Source organism: Periplaneta americana, chromosome 2 (assembly GCF_040183065.1).
Source record: "Periplaneta americana isolate PAMFEO1 chromosome 2, P.americana_PAMFEO1_priV1, whole genome shotgun sequence".
Taxonomy (NCBI): Eukaryota; Metazoa; Arthropoda; class Insecta; order Blattodea; family Blattidae; genus Periplaneta; species Periplaneta americana.
Genome location: NC_091118.1, coordinates 170,424,858 through 170,450,877, shown reverse-complemented (window position 1 = coordinate 170,450,877; position 26,020 = coordinate 170,424,858).

Genomic DNA, 26,020 nt, shown 5'->3' with positions numbered 1-26,020 from the left:
TGAGTATCCAATTTACACCAATTATTTTTTTTTTTCACTCCAATTAGTCGATCTAACTGAGCGAGTTGGCTCATGCGTAACGCAACCTGACTGAGGTTTTTCCGTGGTTTTTCACAGTTATTTAGGCAAATGTCGGGTTGGAATTTTCATTGCCACGGTACATTTTCCCCTCCCCTCCCGTGAAGAAAAAGAATTTAGATTTTCATATCATATCACTCATATTTCTCATCACATTCAATAGTTATAATCAGGTCAAGACGCATGTCTTCATCCGCTTACGGGAGGAGGCGTCCCTCTCTACAACCGTTCCTGAGTTCCCAGCTTTCCGCAATATCTGCCTGGATTCATTCCTTAAGAGCACTTCCAAAGGCACTTCGACACCTTGGAAGGGCCGTTGGAATGTATCCTGTGCTGCTTGGTCACCTTGACGGTGTGAACTTAGGGCGGGAGAGGGGAAGAAGGCCCCCATTGGGTGAGCGGATGAGGGGTCACATGCGGCCGGTGGGCTGGTACACCCTCATAATCATTTATTCCATATACTTCGGGGTGCACAATAGGCTTCAGTATGGTCGACGTTCAAAGCGTCGTGACCTAACCTAACCTAATCCCCATTTCAGTTTGGTTGATAGGTTTTCCCCTCTACTCACACTCTCTACCATCCGTGAAGGGGAAGATACTACTGTCCATCTTACTAACGTTCGACTAATTGACTTTGAACATAGTGAAAATTCTTATTATTGAAAATGTTTGCCGGTAATCTAGGCCTATATTTCGAAAATCTGTACTAAGCGTTTGTATTTCATTTTATTGTTATTTATATCAACTGGCACATTAAAAAGCAACTGACAGCAGAAGATAAATGTTTTCTTCACCGCTAATGCTACTCTAAGCATACACAACGGGACAATCTGCACTGCGTCACTCCCCCTGACTTCATAATACAAACTAACATCCCTTAATTTAATTAATTATTAGTTGAAAATATTGTAAGAACGACACTAAAATTTACTGAAACATGTAATCATCAAACATCTGTGTCACTGTATTTTATATCCACTTACGTACTTTATTTAATATTTTACTTTCTTGTGTGTAGAACTTGGGGGGGGGGGGGTGCAAGTATAAGAGGTAACAGCTACAGGTCTGTTACTGACGGACTCAGGGCAAGTAGAAGGGGGAAGAAATGCTTTCGCATCCTCTCAACTTGTATGAAATGTCGTTTAGTTGATCTAATCGTGCTTGATCAGTCGTCCTTATAGGCCCAGATCCAATGCAGTTGCACGCTTAACCTTAACTTGGCAAAGCTTCATTTCTCACACTAGTTTATTAAACCTTGGCGGACCGTAAAGAAAACAACTATCGCAATGTCCATATTTTTATATGTTGTACAATATTGTAGTGTTGTGAAATTTTAATTTTCCTACCAATTTTTTTATCTATTATTCTATTAAATTATAGCATATAGCATGTTAACCTGTTGTATCCTATAGGATACAGTGTCAATTTAAGGGTTAAAATGACCGCCCGAACGCCATACCCATCTCGTCGACCTTGAGAGTCCGATCAGATTCGTCACGTCTGTGGCTCAAGTCTTCCAACAAGGAGCCTCGCCTTCGATTCCTGGCCAGATTCCGATGGAATTTGTGATAGACAAAGCAGAAGCTGTAGAAGGTTTTTCTCGGAGTACTTTCATTTCCATTTACCATTCCAATAGCACTCTCCATCTTCCTCTTATTTTATCTAACATCTGCAATGGTAAAAATGGGTTGGGGTGAAGTCTTGGGGATAGTACGGATTTCCGATACTGATATACAGTAAGAAGAGCTTGGGGTGGACGGAACCTAGCTCTATCAGGCCTCAAACAGGATAACCCACTTCACGATGCTGATTCAGGAAGAGCTTGAGGACATCGGGCCCCTGGGGCTTATCAGGATACTCGTCTGCGAAATAAGACCTGACTCTCTCAGGGGCTGAGGCAGAATGGCCCACCTGTCGGCGTCGGGTCCAGGAATGCTGCCCACATTATGTGTCGGACTTCGACAATCATCGCATGCTTTATAGTGTGCACAATGAACCGAAGCATGCCTACTAGAGTTGAACAACGATCGAGAAAACAAGACTAACAGCGGCCGAAAAGCCGAAAACCCGCACAACAATGTTCTATACGTCGCGTCGTTGACGTAAAGACTGCTTGCAAGTGTTTCAAGACATCGGGACTTCGGGAGTGATCAACTCTCGAACGTCAAGCAGTCTTGAATCGCCACAGTTGTTTATACCTGAATGAACTTTTATCCACTTTGGCAACTGTTATATAATATGTATAAACAATCAAGTATTCTATTTGAAACATCATCTCTACTAATAATCCGTTATAATAATCCGTTCCCCAATCTTTATTTAATTACAAAAGCCTTATTAAAAGGCTAGACATTTTCTCTTCGTATGTTTGAGATGAAGTGTACAATCTCAGCTTTATTTAACGTTATGTTTTATGTTTATTATAAATGCAATTTTTTTTTTCAGAATTGTTTCTTTTTATTTATATAACCATAGGTAATATACTGTATAATAGAACCAGAACATTTTGATAACTATGATACTGTTCTGTTTTATCTTTTTGTCTCAATTAAACATGTATAATCTTATTTATTTTAATGATTTATATTATTCAAAGTTACGAAATCGTTCCACGCCGAACAAATCCTATTTCGAGAATGACGAGCGAGACTCGAAGCGCACATGAGTTACGAGACGAGACTCGAAAGGCAAATGGAACGAACATGGCGAGAGAGAACGGCAGTTACTTTTATTCATCTCTAATGCCTACGTGTAAGCCCAGCCCTCGATTTCGTGCAATAACAGGACTCTTTTGTCTACACAGTGGTCTAATTTTCGTTTCGCTATGTTTATTTCTTCAACAGTTATAAGCGATTATAATGTAACACTTCTGTACCTCTTTACCGAGCGGTTGGAGATCTATCGTGTCTAATGGAAAGTAGTTCTTCTAAAATAGTAATATGCGTTACAAGAGCGGTATGTTGACGTTTTCATGTTCGAGGAAAAGATTGAAAAAGCGAAACGTAGTTGAGCTTTTTTAATTTCCGAGAACAAGAAAACAAACATACCGCTCGTGTATCGTACATTATTTTGTGCGAAGATCGTTTATTACATACCTGAAAGAGGAATTTCTAATTAGTTGCAATGAAATCTCCATCTTGGTTTCTGTTCAATGACGGCAACTTTGGAAAACAAATATATCTATCTTCAACATTGTTCCTATAAAATGTTTTCTGTGTTTACTATACTCCAGCAGGCCGTGATATACGTCTGTCTTTTTTTTCCCCCAGTCTATAAATGCGAACTTAAACTAAACGGTAAGGTTATGTAATGATTTATTTTTCATTTTAATACTTTAAGAAAATTATTTATTTCTGCACATTGAAATTATAACAAAATTATTCATTTCTGCACATTAAAATTAATTGTCACATTTGTGCAGTTATTCAGAGTCACTGGAGCACCACAACCAGTTTTTTCTATTGTGAAACTTTTTTGCATGAATATTGATTTTCCAGTTTCCGTCGAAGTTGAAGCATTAGCACTATAGATGGCAGCATTTGATAAACCCTCCGTCTGGCAGGAAGTCGATGCACTGGAGACTGTGGTTGCAGTTTTGTGAATCCTAATACCAATGTTGCTTTTGTCATGCAAAATATTTAAAAACAATAATTAACAGTGCAATTTAGGTGAAATTGCAGTGGTACTATATTGAACGTCTTTAAAAATAATATGTTAAAAGCCTAAAGCAGTAAAATGAATATGACGCTTAAGCGGTAAGAATAGGGAAATTGTTATGTGTGTTACGTTGGGAATACTGAATGTGGTATTTCACACTTACCGCGAATTGGTTTTGTGCGGAAAGCAAGCAAATACGCACGATCTCTCACAATATATAACTGGTGATAGTCTACGGCTATAATGAACGAAGTTTAAAATTTGATTTTCAAACTCTGTAACTTAGTATGCGTTTAATTAAAATCTCGCAATTTAAGGTCACCAACTTCATTAGCTAGTTTTAATGTTTGATTCCTGTCCTAAGGCACACAAACAGTTTACTCCATACTTTCAACTTACCGCAGATACCTCCAACCTTAAACATCAAGCGAAAATAATAGATCAGACTACATTTTTAATTTATAACCTTAAAGTAGAATGTGTGGGCTACTTTACTCAATTGGAAAACTCTCCAATACAAAGGCCTGAAGACACTTAGTCTTGTTTAAAGTACCTTCTCTCAACATTTAAATAAAAATAGGAAGAAATCCGTCAACGAGTACTAATAGAAGTGATAAGTGCTGGCTTTCTACACGTAGCTTCTATAGCTTCTTTTTCTGAATGCCTTGGGTTTATAAGAAAATTACTGCTTATGTACACATAGGAAGTACTTTATACAGCTTCAAGTTTTAAAAATAAACACTCGGCAAAAATCAAATTATCATCGTCGTATTGGGCAAATATTTACTCTGCACAAATCTTTCGACGTCGAAAACATTCTAAAAAAATTTATCCGTTAGAGTACGGAATCAAGAAAGAGAATTATTGATATCGATATAACAAACCAACAAATGCCAAGTTCATATTCTGACTACAAAACGTAGGATTGAAATATTTGTTTTTATATTTTTATGTCAAAATAGATTTTGTGTTGATCAAAGTAATATTTCTATGATAGAGTTTCTTATTCGGTAGAAGACATTTCGAAGTGACTGTACGACCCCAGGCAGTTCGAAAATAGAACAGCATCTCACAACATCTCCTGGCTGTACACTGCTATATGACTACACAGGTAGTTCGCGGACGGACGCACTCACGACTTCAACAGATACGGAAGAGTGCATCAAACTTCATTATTCCGCATTTCAAGATATAAACTCCAGAATACCACCACTACCACCAACATTACCATCCCCTCTTCTTCTTGAACAAAATGTTTATCAATTACATGTCCCAATTACTTGCTGCAGTTTCATTGAAAAATATTCATCATCGTTTGTTAGATCTCTTTTTTTTTTCCTTCTTCATTACAGGCTACGATGCATAAAGAGAAAACATATTATATTATATTATAATTATATTACATTACATTACATTACATTGTATCGTATCATATCATATCATATCATATCATATCATATCATATCATATCATATCATATCATATCATATCATATCATATATCATATCATATCATATCATATCATATCATATATATCATATCATATCATATCATATCATATATCATATCATATATCATATCATATATTATATTATATTATATTATATTATATTTACATTCCATGATATTCGTACAGCTAGATTATGAAACAAGTCAAAGAAATCTTAATAGCAGTACAAATTCTTCATTATAGTCACAGTCTAGTTGAAATACGTAGGCTATATATACAGAAGAGTTTACAATATAGGCCTGCTTGTACAACACAAGGGGTTAGTATCGATACTTAATACAAGAGAAAAATATTCATTCAGGATTGTTGAATGTCATAAATTTCACCTACAGAACAGAAGGCGTGAGAAGTTAAATATTTCTTTAATTTGGCCCTAAATAACCGTACATTTGAGTTTTATTTTTTATATCCATAGGGACGGTATTAATAGTTATTTATGGTACTTGTGAGGTAAGTGCATCTTTATTGCGTGAGTGGAAAGATTTAAGCACGAGGCGTCAGCCGAGTGCTTAAATTACACGAGCGCAATAAAGATCACGCTCACAAGTACCATACATAATTTTATCCATGACCATAACGAAAAATTCTGTTTTATAAAAGAAAATATGTTCAAAATAAGTCCTCATATAATCACATATCATGGCATGGATTTTAGAATCGATACGTGTACTAGGTAGGAGGCCATGATTAGTGAAGAATGGTATCTAAGGCGTTGGATAAATAACAAATTATAATTCATTATGTAATTTTAATATATATATTTTTTCCATTTTAAACGTGTATTTTCGTCTTTTTGAAGTTTCAGGGATTATTTAGAAGTGTTCACGGGACTAATGTGATTAAAATAATATCACATTTTACTTCTGTAAACTTAAGACGCATATTAAAACGTAATTTATTATCGTCTCTGTTTAGCTCAGTTGACTAACGTGTGTTGTTATGAAATCCTACATCCTATAAACCCAACTTCGCAGGTTCGAGTCTACTCGCCTCCCAAAAGGTAAATTATTACAAATTAAAAAAAAAATACATATTAGATATGTATACAATTCACAAATTACGACGTAGTAGATAGAGAAAAGAGAAGGTAATAAAGAAATAGAGGTAGTGACATCTAGTAACTAATATATTAACTTCTTGAGTAATAGAATAGTTCAATGGAAAAGTATACGCGTGTGCCCGGTACTAGGAAAATACTAATAAACTGTGAGATAAAGTTCAAACTGTGAGGTAAAGTCTTTATCTCACTAGTGGAATATAGTAATGTTGAATAAAAGCCTACTTTACAAACGCAAAAGTATTTAGTAAAGACATGCTTTTCGTTATGGTCATGGATAAAAAATTTTACTACTATATAACGCACTCGTTTTCAATAGTACGATACATCTGCCGATGGATTGTGGAAGTCATTTTTACAAGTATTTATGTTATGAACTGTTGAATTAGTTACAAAGTTTTCACGATTACATACGGGGAAATTTATTGATGAAAAAATATACTGACAAGCCATGGGCATTATTTGTAGTTTCTTGAAAACAGTTCTACATGATTGCCTAGATTTGGTACCTACTATTATTGTAATTACTCTTTTTTGTAGTAGGAATACACTGTTACTATCTGTAGATTTTCCCTAGAATATTAATCCAAAACTCATTACCGAGTGGAAGTATGTAAAATATTGTTTTAAAGACATTGATATTTACTGTCTCTTGCATAGATTTTATATTATTATGGTTTATTTAACGACGCTTGCAACTGCAGAGGTTACATCAGCGTCGCCGGTGTGCCGGAATTTTGTCCCGTAGGAGTTCTTTTACATACCATGTGGGTGGGTGTCGTTATTGAGGTCCCACGTTGGACGCCATTTGAGGGTGAGTGGTTATTGGGGCCCCACGTTGGGCGCCATTTGTGGGTGGTGTGTCTCGATGTTGCGTGAGATTCACTCAGGGTAGCCGAGGTACGGTTGTGGTGTAGGTTGATGTCGGGAATAATACCAAGCCGGCTACTTAAATAAAAGGCAGCGTAAACTTCAAAACTATAAGTTTATTGTCGTATCCACTTGGTAAACCCTAGAATATGTATTTCCGGCTGACATATAATTCAATCGTTGGTCGCACTTCTGTATCGACTTTATGGCGGCTCTGAATAAGCTCTATCCGATACTACAAATTCAATACTCTGTCCAGTACACTATGACACGAAGCGAAATAGTAGTCCTGTCGACACCAAACGAAGTAGTTATTCTGCCCTGTATGTAGGGCCGCCGACACGATGTAAAGTTGTGTTGATGATCTCCGCTCCGAAGCGGAATAGTAGTCGTTATCTCCGCTCCCCGTCACCCTTATTTATAAAAACCTATCCTACGCTAAAACTAACTATCCTATTGGTTAAAAACTACGTCACTAACTGGCCTAAAATCTATTCCCTATTGGTCCAAAGTGACCTCATAAGCTGGACCAAGATCTCTTCTTATTGGGCGCGAAATATGTCATCTCTAAATTTAAACTTTGGATTTCCCATAACATCTAATTATTTGTATATCTCACAAGAATACCCGTTCTTTGGAAAACCCAAGCTTGGCAGTATCTTTCCCACGGGTCTAGTCCGACTCCGGCTTTTATGCTTCATCGAGTCTATACGAAACCCCGCTCAAGGTGGCCCTAAATCTGTCCGATGCTGACAAGTGACGAAACACCTGTGTGGGAAGCTAATTCTAACGAAGTCGCCAGAACATCCCCGCGAATACATGTAATAAAAATATGGAGATATCACTTCGCTAATAAATCGGTCTCTCCCTCTCCTAATTACTGCTTCAACCAGTAAATCTAATGTCGCATTTAAACACACTTAAATGCCATCGATCTGGGCCGAGATCGAACCCGCAACCTCGAGCATAGAAGGCCGGCGCTATACCAACTACGCTACCGAGACCGACTCTTGCATAGATCTAATATCAAAACATGCTGAATTTGGTTTGGAGGTAATTTATTTAGTATGATTTTTCCAATTTAACATATCGATTTGTAACCAAGAAATTTGTTGTTGTTGATTCTATTAGGGACCTGTTGTTAATTATTGTGCTTGAAATTTGCGAGGTTGAATTTGGGCAGGATTTAAATTGGATTATGTTAGTTTTGTTATCAATTCATACTAATTTAGTGATCGAGAGCAAGAGATAGTAAATATCAATATCTTAAAAACAATATACTTTGCATACTTCCACTCGGTAATGAGTTTCAGCAGTCCAGCAACATCGACGCTAACACACTCTTCTCGTAATATACGTAGATGTAAGAGGTCAACAAACTCGGCTTGTTTCGCTAGACGAGCTGTTCTCTGGCGCTGCGTTGCACAAACTCGCACCGTGCTATGGTTTGAATTTAGAGATTTTTAAAATGAAATTTACACGAAAACTGTCCACACTATTGAAATGCGCCAGAGGGATAAATTATTCTTTATTCGTTTTCCTATCGATATGGACAAAAATCACGATCCTACTCGCAAAAGTTACCGAATAAGAGGCTGTTAAACATTTGGGAAAAATAAAACATTTTTTTTTCTGAAAAAAAAAAACTATGAACTTTCCAGCAATATAATATTATAGTTTTTTTGTTACATACAACATGAGCTATTCGCTCTGTAAATCTGCAAGGCTACTTCACTTCCACCGTGTTGGGAATGTGTTTACATTTATTTTCGCGTCCAAACAAATTTGGTGGAGAAGATATGTTGGGTTATTATACGACGACATACAATTAACTTATCTTATTGATTAATTATCGCGAAAATTTGATACTTTATTCAACACCAAACAATGATACCTAAAAAATGACATGCGAAATATAAGAAAATTATCAACAGTAATCTCACTAGAGGTTTTGATTTATCTAGAGAAAATCAAAACTCGAGTGGGATTTAATTGACTATTACACGACTAGAAGAAAGTATATAAAGATTAGAAGTAACAAAGTACTCCAATACAATAAAATATTAATTGGCTTACGAAAATACGACTGTCTTCAAATGTATTATTGCACCACCTCAACATTACGCTAGATGGCAGTAGTGTTTTATAATTATGTTTTCTTGTTATCAGTTGTGCCAACTATGGAATCTTCATTGAACTCTGTGGACGGTTACTAGTCAAGAAGGCTTTGTTAATTCATTTTCATTTTTATTAAAACATTTGCATTCCACTTCAATCATCCGGATCCCAGTAATCAACGTCACTTGACAGATGATTTTCAATAAATCTTAGTATTAAACAATCTCTGATACGTGACTATCCATAATATCACATAGCAGAAGCTATAACAAACATAACCTAAATAATATAAACAAGTGTTAGAAAAGTTTTAATTAGGGATGATGAAATAAACAAGAAACGTTTTAATTAATGATGATGAAATAAAAAATAGACATGAATAATTTTAAAAGAAACAATTAATGAAAGTACAATTTTCAAATTTGAATGTTTTAGTGGTTGGTGGTTCAGTTGATGTTATATTGGACGTGTGCGTAAAAGAAGTGAACTCGTTGGTGTACATGGTGTATCCCTCACCTTATTCAGGATTTCCGAATGGTGCTCTTCATATATGACCAGTGATCTTTATTAATTCTTGTTCTTGAATGCCAATGTGAGTCATATTTAAAAGTTCTGTGCATCGACTCGAGTGGTTTGTAATTTTCTCTTTTTTGACGTCCAGACCAGTGCAGTTTGAAATGTTGGCAAACAAAGAAACAAATGCTAGGGTAGTTATAAAAATAAACAAATGCTAGGGACGTGATAAAATTAAACAAATGCTAGGAACGCGATAAAATTGTGCGATAAGCAGCCATGATTGGTTGAAAGACGTCCTTTCGTACCGTTTTATTGGTCAAAAGTAGTGTGACGTGGTAAAAGTGTAATAGTCACCATAAAAACGCTGATCTGTTCATAATTTTAACACCTTTTTATACCAGAGAAATAAAGAATCATCTCTCTCCTAAATAACAACTCAAATCGCTTTTGTATGGATAGAGAATAGAAGTGCATACCGAAGCACTCTTAAGGAAGGTAATACATTAAGTGATGCAAGGAGGTAAGTAAGGTATTATTTATATTGTAACAACAGCAAGGAACAAGAAACGAAAGCACCAATTTGAACAAATACCTCTCCTGAGATATGAACACACGGCTCAAGGTAATGAACTGGGGCATAATAAGAACGTGAAGCTAGAATAATTCATCCCTTCGCTTCAAGTGTCTCTTAAGATGGAATGCACGTGTCTACATCATTCATAACGCTTAGAACTCCGCTGAACAGAATCCTTATATCCCCTCCCGCCCTGATGTCCGCGATGAGCTTCATTTCAGGTGGCTAAATGGAAACGCCTTGGAGAGAGCCTTTATGACCTGTTTAAAGCACTATTCCAACATTTCCCTTGGAGAATATGAAGAGAAAAAGGCCGGGGAAGGGGAGAGAAAACTTAATGAAAAGGAAAAACCTCACAGGCACTGAACACGAATCAATGACATGCAAATGACATAGATAGTAGTGTTTTCCTCCAAACTGAGTGATGAATTCATTATTTTTCACCTAATTGGTTGCATATTCATACATATTTAATCAATGTGCCGAGAATGGTTCACAGAATTACCGCTGGAATTTAGGGGCAGGTTGAAAAGAAGGGAGGAAAAATTTGGCGGAAAATAACTGTCGAGGTAAATTTTACAGGTATTCTATACCGAGAATGGTTCGTAGAATTACCGCTGGAGTTTAGGGACAGGTTGAAAAGAAGGGAGGAAAAATTTGGCGGAAAATAACTGTCGAGGTAAATTTTACAGGTATTCTATACCGAGAATGGTTCGTAGAATTACCGCTGGAGTTTAGGGACAGGTTGAAAAGAAGGGAGGAAAAATTTGGCGGAAAATAACTGTCGAGGTAAATTTTACTGGTATTCAATATCGAGAATGGTCGCAGAATTAGCATTAGAGTTTAGGGACAAATTGAAAGGAAGGGAGAAAAATTTGGCTGTAAATAACTGTTGAGGTAAATTTTACAGGTATTCAATATCGACAATGGTCCCAGAATTAGCATTAAAGTTTAGGGACAGATTGAAAAGAAGGGAGAAAAATTTGGCTGAAAATAACTGTCGAGGTAAATTTTACGGGTATTCAATATCGAAAATGGTCGCAGAATTAGCATTAGAGTTTAGAGACTGATTGAAAAGAAGGGAGGAAAAATTTGACTGAAAATAACTGTCGAGGTAAATTTTACAGGTATTCAATATCGAGAATAGTCGCAGAATTAGCATTAGAGTTTAGTGACAGATTGAAAAAAGGGAGGAAAAATGACAGAAGTGTGTCTACACTTTGTAAACGACATTAAACGAGCAATAATGTAAATACAAATCACGATAACGAACACTCTGTGGATGTCAGCAACTAAATTTATAGTGCTGCAACGCGATATTGTAATGTAAATCTCTTCTGAAGGGAACGTACTGCCATACCAGCTATCAAAAATGTCTTCTCGAGTCACAGGCAGCTTGCGATCCACAGTTTGGCGATCACGGAACTGTACTACTCCGCAAGGATTTCAGAAGTGGTGAAATACATACACGTAGGCGAGACATTTAAACAAAAACATTTTGTAGACAGAAACAAGAGATCCAATCTATATGTTTACAATGAGAGACAATATTTACACTAACATTCGAACCCAAGATTCAATGTATACAGAGATAGAATGGCATAGATTCCCGTGGTGGGAGATGAGAAGATTGCATTCCTTGGTATCAGATAGTCATCTTTCATGGCGTTTAGACATGAGTTATTGTCTAACAAGCAGAAGATGCGTTTGGGATTCACATGCAGAATTTGAATCCGCGAACGTTCTACAAAATGTCAGGATGAGAATTCTTTTAAACAGAAAACATAGGCTACTTAACACGCAAGTTAAATATTCCATGCCATCACGTCCGATATCATTATGCACAATATATGTTTCATTCATTTCAGACATTTAGGCTATAGCCTGACGTAACATACAACAGCAATTTGAACAAAAACTTATACAGAGTGTTTCAAAAGCGATGATAAAAAATCTATGGATGAGGAATAAAAACAAAGAGAAGCAAAAAAGTTCCAGTAAACATCGGTCCGCAAATTAACCATTTACGAGATAATATTTTTTTGGAGGGGCGGGGGGCGCCGGTAAACCGAACGTCTAAACGACATTTCATACAAGTTGAGAGGATGCGAAGGCATTTCTTTCCCCTTCTACTTGCCCTGAGTCCGTCAGGAACAGACCGGCAGTTGTTACTTCTTATACCTGCACCCCCAAGCTGTACACAGTAGCAAATAATATATTAAATAAAGTACATAAGTGAATATAAAATACAGTAACACAGATGTTTGACAATTACATGTTTCAGTATATTTTAGTGTTGTTTTTACAATATTTTCAACTAATAATTAAATTAAGGAATGTTAGTTTGCATTATGAAGTCAGGGGGGAGTGACGCAGTGAAGATGTCCCATTGTGTATGCTGTAGAGTAGCAACTAGCGGTGGAGAAAACATTTATCTTCTGTTCTCAGTAGTTTTTAACGTGCCAGTTGATATAAACAACAATAAAATGAAATATAAACGCTTACTATAGATTTTCGAAATATAGATTACCGGTAAATATTTTCAATAATAGGAATTTTCACTATGTTCAAAGTCAATTAGTCGAACGTTAGTAAGATGGACAGTACTATCTTCCCCTTCACGGATTGTAAAGAGTGTGAGTAGAGGGGAAAGCCTATCAACCAAACTGAAATGGGGATTAGATACGGTAAAGCGGCAACATTCAGGCTTCGTATGTGAGTCATTCCATGTCAAATCGCACAAAATTATACAAATTTTGACCTTCATATTTCTGATTGCGTTTATATTTTTTTTTACCAACTCTATGGGTCTCATAAACCAACAAGTGTATTTTTATTTCCTCCTAAGTCCACATGTTTTTAAAATAATACATGTTAAAATTCGTTAAAATTGTCGCACAATGCAACATTTAAAGCGTCATATTTCTGACGATATTGATGTTAAAATTTTTTTGAAAAATTAATTTAAAAGCTTGAAGTACTGTTTTTATTAAATGTTTACTAACTAATTTTAATATAATTATTTCAAGTATTTTTTTATAATTCAATTTTTAAAACATATACATCAATGTGAAATAGCCCTATTAAAAATCTAAAAAAATGCCTACTAGGTGCACTGAAGTATTCTTAATAATTCCAGAAAAAATCAGAATGGGATCTCCAATAGTTTAATGGAAATTTAATTACTTATGACAGAATGTGTAGCGGTCGGCGCAGCAGCAGTGGACGGGAAGCGTTAAAGCGCGCTAAGAGGTTTATCGGCGCTGGATATTTGACTGAACGTTGCAACATTACACCCAGTACGGATCAAGTTACTCGAGGAAACACTGCTAATTTACTTATTATGATATCTTCAAATAATTGTACATTATGCTTTTCAAATGTTTCTTTCATTCACACTTTAAATTTTCATTCGCCTACCTTATTTCTTGAAAGAAAATTGTTTTACTAAATCTTCAGTTTTTGACAACGGTATGAAAGAATATAATTTTAATGTACCAGTTATTGGTTTCAGATTATGATATCTGGCCTGCAAATTTTCAGTGTGGTTTTTGTGCTTATTGAATGGACAAAATATAAATGACACGTTAGAAATGTTTTTTGTGACTAATCAAACAGTTTTTTTTGTGTTGTTATAGGATCTTGTATAGGCTAACTCTCGTGGCAAGTCTTTTAACAGTATCTCCAATGCCAACACATGGACCTTTACCATGCGACATTGCAAAGAAGTGTCATTCAGCACTAATTCTATAATCGTCTTCATGTAAGCAATTATTTTAATTTTTTTTTTTTTGTATTGTGAACTTGATCCATTGGAAAAGTAGATGATTTTTTTTTCATATCGTTGAATTCTTGCTTTAAGAAATTGATTGCTTCGGATTGAAAAACGTGAAAGGGATCGGTGTCATGTTTCATGGTTTCTGAGATGACATTACTTTTGTAACGAATTTCTGTATCTCCTTTGAAATATACTACGAAAGGATTTATTTATTTATTTATTTATTTATTTATTTATTTATTTATTTATTTATTTATTTATTTATTTATTTATTTATTTATTCATTTATTTATTTATTTAAATATACAGAATAAAGAATATAATTACAAATAAGAGAAATAGAAATAAAATAATGCAATCAATATAAAAAAGGAGATGCAGTAGTATTAACAAAATTTGAGACCGAATGAGCAGCGCTCGCGTTCGGTCACAGTTCAGATATAATATTAATAGGCCTATAAGAGAATATAAAATAAAATAAAATAAAGTAGGAAGTAAAATTAAAATTATACTGTATTGTGGCTTGGCATATGTTCCAATGCACACCTTGTATTGAATCTTGTATTACAAATGAATAATTTTCAGAAAAGTCTGCAATAACTATGTAATTTTGAGGTTGTACTTTCTTTGCATTCCGTCAAAAATAAAATATGGCTGACTTTTGAATGGATGATGATGCATCTTCTACATGAAAAACTTAACATGCTAGGGAGCCTTTTACTTTTGTAACTTTTCACGGGGATATCGTTTTGTTGTATCTTTCTTTTCTTGATAGGGGATTCTATTGACATCAAACTCTTGTTTAATTCCTCAATATTACTGATTTCTAGCACTGTATCCGTAGAACTGCTAGAAGAAATACTGGGATAATCACTTTCTCTGTCCGCACTTTCATTTGATTCATGTTTATTAATATCACAAGAACTACCGGCCTCACATATAATTTCACCTGACCTATGCGGAAATTGATTGATTTTTACGGAACAAATCACATATTTGCACACTCAAAGACTCCTTTAAATTGAGCTTTATCAATAATTCGCGACTTACGCGTCTTAGTGTACTTTTCTTTTTAAAAGCGTGATTAGGAAGGTAAATGGATTTAAACACTTGTTATATATTACGCGATCTTTACCATCACTCATGTTGCATAGAAGTCACGTCACTGCGCGAAATTCAAACCCAAACTGATTATTTTTCTCTCGTGACATCTGTTTACTGCCATAAAGATTACTGCCTTATCCAGTCTTACTATCATCAAACACAGCATAAACTGTGAAGGGCTTTCCCCTGAGCTGACAATAATAAAATAATTTTAGATAAGATATTTACTGTTCCCTAAGGTATTAATCATTTGATGATTAGTATGGTGACATCAGATGCAACGGGAAATTTCCACGGGCAGCCTTCTAGCCTATGGCTGCAAGCAGTTCATTAGCTGGGCATCGCGAGCGCGTGCATGCCTCCGGAAAATAAATTGTTACAAATGTATGGGTGCCGATCCCATATTTATAAATGCAGTAGTTTACAGATAATACATCAGCGAACAAGTCTATATTTTTTCAGATTTTTAACTTGGCTATTTAATATAGTAATTTTGCTTTGAAAAATAAATGATTAAAAAAATAGGCCAAATTTTAAATTTATTTGTGATAGGCCTAAAGTAATAAAAAGTGTTGTATTTCGTCTTTCAAATGCGCCAAACCGCAAATCTCAATTATATGTAGACACAGAGTTCCAAGCGAGTTTATGCAACAGTGCGCGCATAATTTGCGTAACTTCAAATATTCATAACTACACAAATAATTAATAATTGTGAAAATAAAAAAATACGGGTCTCCTTATTTGATGTCTGGAATTCATGAAAAAAAATTCAACCATTTCCGAGAAGGTCGTGTTTTATTGCTGTGCGATTTGACGTGGAATGACTCATGTATGTTGCATCTCCCCATCCCATTTCCTTCCAAAATAATGTGAGACGATATCTAAACAGATTATATGTTGAACGGTGGATACATAGAGGAGAACCTGTACCTAGATCACCAGATTTAAATTCTTTGGATTTTCGTATATGGAGTTATGTAAAAAAAAAAGCCTGGTTTACACAACAGACATCATCATACTTGAAAAACTGCAGCATCGGATTGTACAGGGACATCATTTTATTTTTACTTCAATTTTCATTGTACCTGAGTTTTTGAATGTGCTTCACTCCCACCCCTTCTACTAAGGAAGTTCCAACTCCACACATAACCAAGACCGCAGATAGTAAGCAGTACTGAGTTACTGAGTATAGTACGTTCCAGAAATATGTTCGCGATTTCCAGTGACGAAAGAGCTTTCAATATTGAATCATATTTTCGCACAGGTACTGTCGTTTGCCTACGTCGCATCCCGATTTCCCCCACCTGCTTCTGCTCGCCCCTCTGTAAAAGCTGGGCTGTCTTAGCTCTTTTCTGAAAACATTAATTTCTCTTAGGAATTGGACGTTTACGTAATATTATACAGCTGTTTAATTTAACTTAAATAAAAGGGCCTCGTTAAGTAATTAACTGTCACATGATTTCTCCCTTTCTACAATCCTGCGGCATAACCACTTGGACGGACAGTAGATAGCATGTCTGAGTAATTTTATATTTTCGGGTCGGGCAGAAGTGAAGATTGAATTCACAATACGTAGAGTAGGTACAGAATTATTTCAACATGAGTTACTAGTATGAAGGACGAAACTGGCAATTGGAATTAGATGCAATAGCCTATAGTGCGATAATATGCACAAAAGAACTGAAGCCTGTATCGAAATAAACGGCCACCATTTTCAAAATTGTGTTTAAATATTCATATTATGATTATTTTTCAATTTAACTTCTTTCTCTATATTGTACGCTAATGTGCTGTAGACAGTATACACTGCATAATGAATACGTTCGCATGGACAACTCACTTCGTGAGTAAAAACACTTATTCTTAATACAGTACTGTACTTTGATTAAAGAAAAACCTAATGAAAATTATCAAACTCAAAATCGCGATATTTCCTAGTTTACGTAACTGGAAGAACTACTTTTCTTCCATCCTATACCTAGTAGAGTGATTTGTGTTTTACGCCAGTATCATCGAACTCCAGTCTTGGAGGGGGGAGCAAGCGGTGTTTCCGGTTCTCTAAAGGTATAGACAGGTTAATATTAAAAATGTTAGTAAAAATAAAATGATGTCCCTGTAGATGCCTTTCAACAAATGAAGAATGACCCAGGATTGCTCAAGCCCTTCGCGGTTCTTTGCCGAGAAGACTAGACAGATGCACTCAAGTGCATGGTTAGCATTTTCAACATGTGCTGTAAAGTGTTTCAGTTAATATGTCCATACTGTACTGTACCTTGTTTATCAACAAACTTCACCGTCGTTCAAACAGAAAAGTTTCATTTGGTAAGTTCACTCATATTTCTATGGTGTTGCAACCAAAATTATGAATTTTACTTTTTTGTGATTGATAAATTTAATAAAATTATCACAGCTTTTGTTGGAATTAGTTGTTATTATTCAGCGGGCCCCAGCCAGCACCCAAAATGACATTACCTGGGCCTGTTTTTGCTCCCCTTCGCTTTTACTTCTCACCCTTAAATTTCTTACCATCACTTTTGAAACACTCTGTATAACCTAGACTATAATATGTATATATTTTTTTCATTTTCCTTCCGTTCAACCTTCTTTTTACAGAGTTAAACCTCAATGTGGTGCAGGATGAGTATATAGTTAAGGACCAACATTTGACAGGAACACATTGCGAACCTCCTCCGTTATGTAATCAGCGTAGTACAGAGCACCGCTGAGACAACACAGGACAGCACATAACAAAGTACAAACATCGAATTCGACAGACAGAAATAAATCTCCTCCGGGAATCGAAGCACGAATCGCTTTGTTGGGTAACGAATACGCAAGAGAAAGCAGAAAGAGAAAGTAAAAAAAAAGTCTTGTATAACTCGTCATTATGGAAAATGCATCAACTATGACGAGTGTTAAATTTAATTCCTTATTCAATATTACTTTTCCAACAGCAACGTCTATTTATGAACGCAAAGTGAAGTGAAAATATTATTAATGATATAATTTATTTTATTGAATGGGATATTATTAGCTTTAATTCTGGGTCTATCATTATAACATTTTTATATTTTTATTAAATATCTTTAGTCTTTATGGGTCCTATTCATAAACATTTCGCTAGCCCGCGCTACGAGCGTGCTAAACTAGTCCCGGCTATCGACTGATTACTTGTACAGGATTCATATCATATCATATCGCTAACACTGGTTTATGAATACGAAAAATGTTAGTTCGCTGATCATCCACCGGAAGCCCGCGCTAAGAATGTCTATGAATATGGCCCTATAGGTTTTGTTTTTGTTTCTTCTTCTTCTTCTTCTTCTTCTTCTTCTTCTTCTTAAGTATAAAGTAATGAAATTCTTATGTTACGCGTCATCATAGAAAATTCATCAAATATTACCAATATTATTCAATATCGATTTCTGAATTGCAGCGTCTATCACAGACGCAACGAAGATGAGAAAACTAAAATACGTAGTAATAAAATTCTTATGAAAGGAGTCATTTGGAAAGTGTCTCAACTTTGACCAATCCTAAATGTAATAATTCCTTATTCAATTGTAATGTCCATTTACGAATGACGAAATGTCAGAAAAGAATAACGTTACGGTTGATAAAGGATGTCAGGGCAAATAGAAACACCCTGAAGAATTTTGGCGTCCAGCCAATTTGTCCACCAAAATTCTTACTGTGTGTATTTCGGGAACAGAAATACGGTGCTTATTTGTACAAATCAGACAATAATTAAATCGTCAGTTTTCACATCAATAAAAGAATGTTACTCGAACCTATGACCTACATGTGTTTGACCGCTTGAAACTTCAGTAACGAGATATTTTTGAATATACTATTCCAAGTCTCTCATGTTATCAACTCAACAAAGGAAATAAAAAAAAAATCTAATTCAAATTGCTCACTGTCTGGAGCGTACGAATCCGGAAATGTAATAATTATTCAATGGTTTGGAAAATTGTCGATTTCCGCAGTTGTAAAAAAAATATCCCTAGTTGTATCGGAGCTACATTTCACCCTTGTCTATCTAAACCGCTGCAATATTTACAAAATGCAATAAAAACGTTGCGATAGATGCACTGCAATTGCCCTGAGAGCCACAAATTATTATAACGCTCAAGTGCTTCACACCACAATAAAAGCGCTGTGACAGATGCTCAATTGAGCGCAGTTCATCTTGCATCACGCATGCAGCCACAGAGACTCTTTGTGTGATGCCTCCACACTTTGAACAAGCCGTTTATTGTAATAAAATTATGGCGATGTAGATAAAGGCAATAACATCTTTAAAATTGCACAGTTTTACCAGCACAGAGCATTCCCAGTACAGGTGAACAGAAAATACTGAATAACTCTTCTGGAAGAGTCTCTGAAAATGGACTAGTTCCGAGATAAGGAAGATGATCGAGACACCATGTTCCACAATAACAGAAATGTAATTTGGAGTTCAGACTCCTCCTCGAATATGGTGTTACGTGTTCTTTATTTGAATCTTCCGAAAGAGAAAGGACACAAGTCCAAAAAATTTGAAAACTGAGATTTCAGTAAGGAAATATTTTCAGAGTGCCAATCCGTTAGTCCAATGGTAGTTGAATAACAGGTATAAGAAAATTTTATTTCCTCGAGAAAGGTTCAAAGTCTAATACTTGAGAAGCTAATTTTCAAAACATTTCTTGTCCACCTGATACGAAAATGTGCTTCCTGTATCCATGCATACTTCGCATTCGACGCTAAATAACCGAGTAGTTGATACAGCGTCGTTAAGTAATCAAGTAAAAAAGTATTGTCTAAGTGGTCCCTTCGATATTCGTATTTTCCAAGCTCAAGCGAAGGTTACTCCCCTCCCCCCCCCCTCCATTATTGTATAAAAGTCGGATCCTGTAGTCAATATTATTTGCTTTCTTTCATTAAATAGTCATCTGCAAATTGGGAAATCGTATATCTGTTTTTTTTTTTTTTTTTTTTTTTTTTTTTCAGATCTTGTAAATGGGTGAGTGCTGCCCACACGAAGAAATAAATTCCCCACTGTTCAGACTAAAAATTTTATACATGAGGGAAATATGGGTTTATTGCCCCGATGGTTTAGTCAATTTGACGAAAGGACACAACTTCAGACGAAACAAGGAAATAACGAAACAATTATACGACAGTTCCAACGAAAAAAAGTATTTATAATATGTAATATTAGTATTCTGTCAAATGGCATGTTTTTCACTGCAAACACAGCATTCTCCAATATTTCCTATTTTCTGCCCTCCTCTTAATCTCCACATAGGATTTACATTTCTACTACCCTACAGAAAACACTGGTGAACAAAATTAAACATAGTTTTTGTTAAAAGGTAAAGAATGGGTGATTCTTATAGCATTTTTTCGAGCTGATTTCAAATATGTTTTCAAAATATTTCTATTACGCAGGGTTTTTGAGTAACTTTATGAAATGCAATTCACATTTTTCTAGTATTGATACCTTGTAATATTTTACCTAAAATCATATTTATTTATCTAAGTTTGTGTGAAATAGATTTTAGGTTATACTTGGCTTGGAAAAACATCTCTTTTGAGTGTCCAGCAGTAGTCTGCGAGAATATTTGGGCTCCATTTTTCCTGGTAGCGCCTTTCCATTCCGGAAAAATCCTGATGAAAACGCTACTCACATTCGTTGTTCACTACCCGAAGGTTTTGAGGAAAGAAAAATAAATGGGAATCCAAGAAGTTATTTTGAGAGACATATTACACCCCATCACGTTATAGTTCTGAATCAGCACGCTGAAAAGGTCTCTGTAATCATCTGATCTGTGGTTCCTTGAAAGTAACAGTCTGTTGAATTATCCTTATGTTCCCGACGTATCATTGCAACTGGAAAAGGCATGACGGAATCCTTTTATGCCAACCAGTTAATAGAATTACATGGAGCCAGTGGCGGCTCCTGCATATTTCTCAAGAGGAGGAAAGAAGTTAACAGCACAAAATGACACCTTGAGAGAAACATGCTACAAGTTAGCCTACATGCATACATGTAACAACAGGTAGTGTTAGGGTTGGCCTTCTCTTTCGTATAGCAATAATCTGTTCTTGTAAACTGAGTTTCCTTAATTGTCCAAATATATTTTCACTTCCCCATTCATAGGTGGATAACTGCAAAAATTAATAATTACAAGGAAATTTACAAACTCGCAGCATTTTTAGCGCACATTACAGCATCACACGTGTTGGTAGAGACTAGCTACTAACATATAACCAGAACCGTTTTACGGAAGTGGGAATGAGAAATAATGTTAGGAAAGCGAGAACATTGCACCCACTCATATGGTCTGTGTTGCCACATGTACACTTTATAAATTCAGTATCACATGCTTTTGAAGAATGTCAGTTCTTGTAAAGTCATACTACCATTATTGCTCAAAGCAGCAGGTGGCCGATTATTTTGTTGTGTTAAAAATTTTGTAGTTTGGAGTACTTTCAATTTGAAATATATTTGTACAAACTGACAACAGGGCTGATGTCCTATCTAGTACACAATGAATTGGAAGTGTATTCAGGGGCCAAAAAGATTTGCGATACTAACGTAGAACTACTTCCTCTTTGTTTTATATAGCCTAAATCTAACTTCAACTTTCAGATATCCTCGAAAGTTTCAAACCATGAATAATAGCTTATATAAAATGCAATGAATAATATATTTTGATTTATGATTTAAAAAAAGTTTATATGGTGTCTTTCATAGCTTTACGTTAAAACTGTTTTTATTGTGCCTCCTCCTAGATGTGTTATAGTCTGGTTGAATGCAGCATTGTTAGATGGCAGCGGTAGCGAGTTTGTTGCAAGACAAGTTGGTTTCTATTTCCCCCCCCCCCCCTATGCGCTGATTCAGAGGAGGATCTCCTCCCTTACTGTTCATTCGCTTGCTTTAAAACGTTGCTTCTTTCTCTGGCCGCTAGTGCGCTGTTGTCTATGTGTGTGAACTGCAGTAAAGGAGGAAAGGATTTGCTTTCCTCCACACAAACAATCTCGCATCTTTCTCACAAGAGCGCGCGTCGTTTAAAAGTCGATTAACCGAGGTTTTCTTATAGCTGTGAACTTAAAAATTATCTAATCTTCCTCGAATTTCAAGGCTTATATTTCATTTGGTATTTACTTTCAAAAGAAGAAAAATGTGAGGAGGACGTTCCTCTCTTCCCTCCCCCGAGAAACCGCCACTGCATGGAGCACAACAGATTTCAGGGGCCCAGTTCCTGTCTTCATCTATTTTGCAATCAAAATAATACTCGTAAGCTCTTTTAACTAGTGGGGTGATATTCGCCTTATGCTCTCAGAGTTAACTAATCCCAAATGTAAAAAAAATTGTTCGTGATTTACACAATATTTTGAGGTACAGTATGTTTCACTTTATAAGGTACTTTTGCCATAGGGACTTAAAATTAGGACAAAGAAAACAGGCTGAATGTAAGTTCCACCTGAACTGAGAATTAATACCAACTCTCACAGTCTTATGAGGAATAAAATTTATTTTTATGAATTGTGACTTCTCAGGCAACAATGATCTGAAGTTACGGATCAATTGTTAAGCAATAAAATGATATATTTGAAATACTTTCTTTCCATTATACGATGAAAGAGTAATGGAACGGAGAAAAATTCTCTCCGGCGCCGGGATTTGAACCCGGGTTTTCAGCTCTACGTGCCGATGCTTTATCCACTAAGCCACACCGGATTCCACCCCGGCGTCGGAAGAATCGTCTCAGTTTTAAGTTCCAACTCTTGGGTTCCCTCTAGTGGCCGCCCTCTGCACTACGTCATAGATATCTATTAACCTAGGACCGTCCACACATGTGCTGAGGTGCACTCGTGATGAGTGACTAGTTGGCCGGGATCCGACGTAATAAGCGCCGTCTTAAATCACGAAGTGATTTACGCATATCATATATATATTATTATAATGTACCGAAGTACATATGATATTCAAATCAAGATTTTCAGGTATAACTCCCTGTAAAGTTGATTTGAATAATTTCGAGGGAAAAATTGTTCCGGAGCCGGGTATCGAACCCGGGACCTTTGGTTTAACGTACCAACGCTCTACCACTGAGCGTTGGTACGTTAAACCAAAGGTCCCGGGTTCGATACCCGGCTCCGGAACAATTTTTCCCTCGAAATTATACATATGATATTTCCATGCAGATATTCTGAGACGATTCTTCCGACGCCGAGGTGGAATCCGGTGTGGCTTAGTGGATAAAGCGTCAGCACGTAGAGCTGAAAACCCGGGTTAAAATCCCGGCGCCGGAGAGAATTTTTCTCCGTTCCATTACTCTTTCATCGTATGACGACGCAGAATATCTGCATGGAAATATCATATGTACTTCGGTACATTATAATAATATATATTCTTTCCATTAGCATATTAAGGACTGTACAATAGTAATAAGAATAAATCAATTTTTCTAAAATTACAAAAAAAAAAATGGTGGGTGGTAGAAAGATTCTGACTTCATTTTTGGAATCAGCAGATGAAATACATAAGAAACAGAAGAAATTGTACATTTAACAAAATAACTGTTGACCAGTGAAACCGAACTCAGGACTGCACATTTGTAGTAATAATGATACAACTTTTCATGCTGAATTAAATGATATTAAATTTTTAGTGAAATAATTGATATTAGTGCAAGAAGTATTATTTCGAAATATTGTTCGCAATAAAGAAACACAACCTGATAGTGAACGTGACCGTTCACCTTATTACTTGTGTGCAATTGTCCTGAATTCCACATCGAAATAATGGAGATGAGTGTTAAGAGACGGAAAAATAAACAGGGCAAAAAGTCCTGAACAGAATGACTGCAGTATAAATGTTGCTACAGCAGCTAGTGTCCGATATATATAAAAAGTGGAACGAACACAATAGCCGAAGGAAATGTTTAAACGGCAGTGACCCTGGATGTTGTGTACAGTTGGCGAGTCCCCAGCGGTGCCACACACACACACACACACACAGCTCTGCAACAGATGACATTTCACGGCACATGTTCGAAAGCACCCCAGCTTTTAAGATAGGAACCCCTCGCAAGCGCGTTATCGCTATTGAATAAAGAACCACGTGCGCCCGAGTATCGCATACAAATGCACCTGTAGTTGAGTGCAAATCCTCTTTTTGCTTGCATGTTTTGCTGCTGACTGAACTCTACCGAAAATAACACGTTCAGAAAATGACTACAGCACTCCATATACTGCAGTGCTGGACTTACAGCATGTAGACAGAATAAATCATGAACGAGAACAAGGCACACAGTAGGTAACGGACTTCTATTCCTGCATACATGAAGATAAATATTTAGTGCAATTAATGCATTATTTCTAGATAGACTGTGTATGTATGTATGTATGTATGTATGTATGTATGTATGTATGTATGTATAATTGTTTTTAAAGTATGGTTTATTTAACGGCGCTCGCAACTGCAGAGGTTATATCAGCGTTGCCGGTGTGCCGGAATTTTGTCCCGCAGGAGTTCTTTTACATGCCAGTAAATCTACTGACATGAGCCTGTCGCATTGAAACACACTTAAGTGCCATCGACCTCGGCCGAGATCGAACCCGCAACCTCGAGCATAGAAGGCCAGCGCTATACCAAGTACACTACCGAGACCGACTGTATGTATGTATGTAATTTTTTTATTGAGTTATTTTACGACGCTGTATCAACATCTAGGTTATTTAGCGTCTGAATGATATGAAGGTGATAATGCCGGTGAAATGAGTCCGGGGTCCAGCACCGAAAGTTACCCAGCATTTGCTCGTATTGGGTTGAGGGAAAACCCCGGAAAAAACCTCAACCAGGTAACTTGCCCCGACCGGGAATCGAACCCGGGCCACCTGGTTTCGCGGCCAGACGCGCTGACCGTTACTCCACAGGTGTGGACTGTATGTTTGTATATAAGTATGTATGTATGTATAATATAAGACACCATGTAAATAAAAAAAAAACATACCACCAGGGAACGAAACTTGTTGCCCTATGAAGGTGTTCACAGTTGCTGGGATATGTTCCATATGAGCCAATGCCATCGACTACTGCAATATTATCGATTTTTTATTGTCACTTTAACTTCTCGCTAATGGCTCGCAATATTGTCTTCTACTTGGTAGGCTAATGGACGTTTATTAGGCAATGGTAATTGTAATGTCTCCATAAAATGAATGAAAAAAGCCATAACGTAATCATAAATCAATTCAGAAGTAATTAAACAACAACTATCTCTTCGGTGTCAAAATAATATAACCAACAAATTTAATTTTATAGAATTTCACTTCCAATTGAACGTATAATTAAATTTCTATTTTTTCAAAATGTCATTGTGTTTGTACTAAAAATTAATATTTCGCTGTTTCTGCCACTATTGTGTAATGGAGTAATTAATATTAGACGGCTCTCGTCGTGTTTGTAAATAAATATTTTCAATTCTTCTTTTACGAATGCAGTAGAACGTGACAATGAACTAAATACGAGTATGATATCTACGATGCAAGTAAACCTAAATGAAATATTTTATCCGATAACAATATAGCTTATTATCAGACAGCGAACTTTGCTGCCCGATGAAACAGGTTTGCTGTTCCTTCACTACAGATATGGGTTTGTTTACTTGCGCGTGAGTAAACTCATGGTCAGCAGTGGAGAGGGATAGGTAAATTTTCGCATAATGTCCTGAAATATAGAATGAATATAGTACTTTATAATAA